The 6259-nt window shown below is 44.7% G+C and overlaps 1 protein-coding gene across 5 annotated transcripts in view; it reads right to left on the reverse strand.

Moving 5' to 3' along the window:
- The window catches only part of KYAT3 (kynurenine aminotransferase 3), a 61996-nt gene extending 59320 nt beyond the window's left edge, over window positions 1-2676 (reverse strand). For 2 of the 5 annotated variants that reach the window (XR_007516692.1, XM_049879699.1), the window contains exon 1: window positions 2494-2674. The gene's annotated coding sequence lies outside the window, so the exon portion shown is untranslated. Of the gene's footprint in view, window positions 1-2493 lie in introns of all 5 variants that reach the window. The other 3 variants (XM_049879698.1, XM_049879697.1, XM_049879696.1) reach the window with 2 other exon arrangements.
- Window positions 2677-6259: the final 3583 nt, after the last annotated feature.

The raw sequence follows: 6259 nt of genomic DNA on the forward strand, positions 1-6259 counted from the left end.
TGTCCCTACCAAATCTAAAAAATCTCCTTTTCCCCCTTCCTATTTTTTTTTTTTTTTATTACAGGGTCACTATGAGTTTGGAATCGACTTGACAACAATGCTTTTTTTTTTTTTAATTATAATAGAGAAGCCCTGGTGGCACAGTGGTTAAGAGCTCGGCTGCTAACTAAAAGGTCAGCAGTTTGAATCCACCAGCTGTTCCTTGGAAACCCTATGACGTTTTACTCTGGCCTATGGGGTCGCTGTGAGTCAGAATCAACTTGATAGCAACAGGTTTGGTTTTTGGTTTATCATAATAAAAGCAGTGATCCTCCTACAAAAGGATAATCCCTTTTCCCATGGCTTATTCTCCAGTATACTGGGCTTTCTTTACTCTTCAAGCTTAAATCTCTTCCAGTTAAAAACAACAAATAAAAAAATAAATAAAACTCTTGATATTAACTTCACCTCCCTGTTACTCACTTTCTTCTTCAGATCAAAACTTTTGTTATTACTCACGTTCTCTCAAAAGCAATGTTCGCTCTTTGACCTGTGGCAACCTGACTTTTGTACCCGTTATCTCACAGAAGCAACTATTGCTAAAGTCAGTTTTGACATTCATATTATTAAATCTGGTGCGCATTTTGTGATTTTTTCTTTCTTTGAGCTCTCTGAAGCATTAGATACTTCGACCAAGCACTCCTCCCCGAAACACTATGTGCCCTCGGCTTCTGTTTTGACAGTATTACAATGCCTCATCTTCTTCCTCCCTCTTCACCCATCATTAAGTGACTGGAATTCCTCAAAGCTCAGACCTGGGCTTTCTTTTCCTCTCATTCATAACTCTCTCACTAGGTAGTATTAACTATGGAAGGAATTATGGGGGCACCAATGAAAAAATGGCTCCAAAGAAATCTAAGAAATTTCAGAACCTTTGAAGAAAACTACTTTTCTTCTGCATTTATACAAGCACATTTTGAGCAGCATTTGCTAATACAATTAAATTCCTTATGTATATTCACCAATAAGCTAAACAAAGAAATCTGGATGCCACTGTTAAGAAAAGATGGAGAGAAGGTTTTTATTTCTAAACATTTTCACTGTATCTTCCTAGTCTCTCCCTAAAAATAATATTCTGTGGGGGGGGGGCAGACAAATGTGTAACCAGGGTGATCTAGTTAATCTACCTATGGCATATTATGTACAAGACAGACTCCATATCCAAATACATAAAATCAACAGAAAAAATGTCAATTTGTTATCAACGAGGTAGAGTGTTTAAAATGAGGATGCAGAAGGCATGCGTCACATATTTTGGGGTGACCTGAAGAAGAAAGGTTTAAGGAGGGGATTTTTGTGAATTGTTGTTGGAAGAATTCAGAGCAAGCAATCAAAATGAATTTTAACAAGTTTAAATGTAAAGTTCTGGCCTTGAATCCAAATTATCACCTTACACTTTGTATGGTGGGAGGGGAGGTAGGAAGAGGTTTAGTTAATGTTTGAGTTACCAGCAAGCTCCCAAAAGGCAAGAGTAAGATCAAAGGTAATATTTCCACTCTCCATGTTTATGCTGTTAGCCCGCTTCTAGAACGTTTATAAGGCTCACTGATACAATAAAGGGCTTTTAGGAGGCGAACTTGGTACCGGTTGGGGAAGTACAGTGGGAAGGATAAGGCTCAGAGCATGTTACTGTGCGGTGCAAGGGTGGAAAACCTTACCCGAATTTAGTAGGCACAAGACTTAGGGTGACAATATCCTGAAACTGCAGAAAAGCCGTTATATGAAAATAGTATCTGTGTAACTATTAATTTCTCCAGTGGGAAGAAGTATGGCTAGTTGATTTAAATTAGTAGGAATGAGGTTTTAGTTCAACACGTGGTAAACTTTCTAATGGTTGATCCGGCACAGGGCGGCTTATGCAAGTGAGCAAACTGACCGAATTAACTCAGGTAACAGCCAAGGAGCCCACCCGTGGGAGGGGTCTGAGAATATTCCTGTTTGGGGTCTTAGACTCCTAGAGCTGTTTGGACTCCACAGCAACAGATGGGCTGCTTTTCTATTTTATCTTAAACTTTGGATTCCAGCCAGAATCTCTTACATGGCAAATTATCAGCCTTTGTTTCCTTTGTTATTAAGAACCCAAGTTATGGTTGCAGTGGAGTCGGTGTTAACCCTCCCCGACCGCTTTCTAAATGTCAAAATCACAAAATCAAGGGCGGGGGTCCAGCACCGTTCCTTTCCAGTGGAAACTGTTAATTCCAGGACGGACCCTCTGCAGCCGCCCCTCCTCCCATATGCTGTGTGCCAGGGCCCGGGTTCGCGGACCCAGCCTGAGGCTTGAGCCTCCGGGCTCAGGAGGTAAAGTCCGAGTCCTGATCGCAATCCAGCACTTGCTCTTCCTCCCAGCCCCGCCGGACGCGCGCCTCCTCCCGCGGTCGCTCCACTTGTGTCCCGACGCGGAGAATATGCTCCGCGCGGAAGTGCTACGCCTCGCGCTTCTCTTACTTTACTCACCCGACAGCCTTGCTTCCGTAGGCTAGAGTCTGACCTCGGTTTGAAGACCGGGCAGAAAGTGATACGGACGGGGGGCGGAGCCTGGCCGGGAACTGAGCTTGGTCTAGACTTCAGGGACCTTGGAGCGGGCGGACAGGCCAGGGAATGAGGGCGGGCGGAGGGAGCGGGTCAGAGTGGGGGCGGATGGAGGCGGGCCTGAGTGCAACCGAAGATTGGCTATGAGGTCTAGATTCAGGGCACGGATTGGATGTGGCCACTGGATCGGGGCGCGGGATGGAGGCGGGCCTAGGTGCGGCAGGGGATTGGCTATGAGGTCTCGCCTGAGGGCGTGGATTGGCGGTGGCGACTGGATCCGGGCGATTGGAGGGTGAGGATCCGGAGTAAAGGGAGGGGGCGAGTTAAAGGCGGGCCTGAGTAAGAGGTGGGGCGGTCCCGGGTATTGAACTTGGCCGCGGATTGGGTATGGGATTTAGCCCCAGGGCTCGGATTGGATGAGTGTGACTGATTGGGTTGAGTCGAATTATAGGAAGAGGGCAACACACAGGGCTGAAGGGTTTGGGCTACGGGAGGGTTGTGGTTAGAATAGTTTTGGAAGGTACCTGAGAGGAAATGTCAAAGCAAAGCTAAAAAGAGATAATAAAAAAGAGTTTGGAGAGGTATTTGTCATTTGTGAGAATGAAGCTGGGAGGAGCTTTACTTCCCTGAAAAGTAAAATGTTTGATTAGACAGAAAAAAAAAAAAAAAAAAAAAACCCTTGCTGTGGAGTGGATTCCAACTCATAGCGACCTTGAAGGACAGAGTAGAACTGCCCCCAAGGAGTTTCCAAATGGGAGTTTTTGTTAAGAATAGAGCGTCATGATTTGACTTCTTGCTCCTGTGTTTTAAGAAGATGAGAGAATAGATGGCAGTAACATTGTTATTCAGGCATAGAGAAAAGAACAAAGTTAATCTTTGGCTGAAGGAATTTACTCTAAAACTAGGGAAAGGAGATTCAGAAGATGATTAGGGGAACGGGGAAATTATTGGGTACAGAAGAGAATCTACCCTTAGATTTTGAGGTATTGTGAGAAGCAGTCACGTGTCAATTCTTTCCAGACAAAAGACCATCAAGAACACACAGGCTTCCGCTTGGTGGGTGGTGATTTGGCCTTGCAAACCAACGATCTCACCAACCCCAATAAATTGCTTATCAACTTCAGACAACAGTCCCCCAGCAACTGGTGGGTAGGTAACTCTTTGTAAGAAAATTTAGCAGCAACGAAGAATCTAGGAGCAGAAAGAGAATGTTTAGTTGGTTCAACAGTGTTTGCTGAGCATCTACTATGTGCTGGGCACAGCATAGCAGGCCCTCATTTAATCTGACCTCTTTCTCAGTGAGGTAACGGAGACCCAAGCACAGTGGTGACTCAAAGTCACATGCCTGGTGCTAGAACCAGTTCTTAATCGGGTGTTTAGGGCGGTGTTACATCAGCTGCCTAAGGGATAAAAAGGGATGCTCAGCTAAAAAAGGGAGGGACACTCTCTACAGGATCATTTCCTAGAGTCAGAAAAGTGGTCCTCAGAGGCGCAGGTTTCCGTGACTTTGCCGACACACTCGTTGCAAGAAACAGCTGCTAATTAAAAAACACACTCGTCATATTGAGCTATAAAACAGTTTGTAATGGCAATGCTCCCTCTGAAACTGGTCATTATCATCGTAAGCTGATTCTTGCTTCAGCCATTAATGAATAAACTAGTCATGGGCTGCTTTTTAAATATTATTACGACACTGTGCTCTTTAAAGAGCCGGCCCCTCGGACTCCGCTGACTGCAGAGGTGAACGTGGGTTAGGGATGCTGAGAACAGCCAGGAGAGGCCTCTGCATCCAGCCACGGGCCGGGGAGAGGGGAGGTCCTCAGTCCCCCCTGCCACAGTACCTCTAAGGGCCCATCAGGAAGATTATAACTAAGGGGACCAGGATTCCTGGTAAGCCTCTTCTGATACCCAGTTTGGCCCTGGAACATCACAGGTGTTGTCAAATTCTGGATTTTCTGGGATTTCCCATAATCAGGATGTAGGACCTGGGCTTCAAAACAGCCTGGACTCTGGGGTTGGACACATCTGGGTCCAGGCCTGGCTCTGATGCCTTCGGCAAGTCATGTAATCTCTCTGAGCCTCAATTTCCCCAAATGAAGATGAAAAAAATTGAGATGTTGTCACTGACCTCATGGAGTTTTTGGAAGGACTACATGCAGGAACACAGGCGTTGTGCTCAGCCTGGTGCTTGGCATAGACGGTGGCTTAGAGGCGGTGGTGGCTCTGGTTGTTATAACAACCAGTGACACTAAAGCCATGCACTTAATGAAATCTGTAAAGCGCTTTATGAACACAAAGAGATTCTTATTTTTATGATGATCAGTTTGGAGCTACTGGAAAGGAGGCCAGTCTGAGCCCTCAGAAAGTCTGGATTTCGGAATACTTTAAAGGAAGTACCATTTTAGTATTTTCAAATGTGTATGGCAATGCGGATTAGCAGCTAACAATGTTTTTCCAGGTAAAAGATCTCGCCAGGCTGACTTCCTGCCAGTACCTAATGATTCATATTATTAGTCATTGGCAGTGGCAGTCCAATGGAGACAACACAGGTTTGGAAGTTGGTCAGGCCTCAGCTCAAATTTCCCCATGCACAGCCCCACCTCTTTTCCACACCTGCAAAACAGGGATAAGAACACACACCGCACAGGTTTTTGGGAGGCATAAGTGAGATGATGTGTATCATGTACAGAGTCCCTGGGTGGTGCAAACGGTTAAGCTGTAGCTGCTAACTGAAAGGTTGGTGGTTCAAATCCACCCAGAGGTGCCTTAGAAGAAAGGCCTGGTGATCTACTTCTGAAAAATCAGCCATTGAAAGCCCTATGGTGCACAATAGCCAAAAGGTGGAAACAACCTAAATGCCCATCAACAGATGAATGGCTAAACAAAATGGCGTACATACATGCAATGGAATACTACTCAGCCAGTAGGATAAATGAAGTCTTGATACATGATACAGTATGGATGGAGCTGGAAGACATCATGCAGAGTGAAATATGTCAATCACAAAAGGACATACTGTTTGACCTCATTTATATAAAAAGATAAGAAAAGACAAATGTATAGAGAATAAAGATAATTAGTGGTTACCGGGGCGGGGAGGAGGGGAAGAGGGGGCATTAATGGTGATGGAAATATGACATTGATTAAGAGTAGGGTGGCACAGCCAATTATTATAACTGCTGTCAGTAAGTTGTACACCTGTAAAAAGTTGAACTGGCAAAAGTTGTGTGATAGATATATTTACAATAATGACAAAAAAAAAAAAAAAAAAAAGAGTAGGTGCTGAAGCTGCTTAGGTACAACCAAAAACTTTACAGGATTTGGTTTCTTGGTTTGGAGGTTTAGGGTCATGGTTTCATGGGACATCCCAGTTAATTGGCCTAAAAACATGTTTTGACCTCTATTCTACCTCCTAGTTTGATGCGTAGAGCCTGGGGTCTTGGAAGTTTACAAGTGGCCGTCCAAGTCACAATAATTGGTCTCTATTCTCCTGGAACAACAGAGGGAGAAGGAGAGTCAGGAATAGGAGGAGGATATGGAAAGTGTGGCTAGTTGCCTCCATGAACAATGGTTGCCTCCTTTGCCGCGAGACCACAACTGGATGACGTCCGGCTATCATTACTGAACATTTTGATCAAAGATTCTGTAGAAGAATCCTGATCTAAAGAGGAGAAATGCAGAACAGACTTTA

This window comes from Elephas maximus, chromosome 3 (genome assembly GCF_024166365.1).
Source record: "Elephas maximus indicus isolate mEleMax1 chromosome 3, mEleMax1 primary haplotype, whole genome shotgun sequence".
NCBI classification, from domain to species: Eukaryota; Metazoa; Chordata; class Mammalia; order Proboscidea; family Elephantidae; genus Elephas; species Elephas maximus.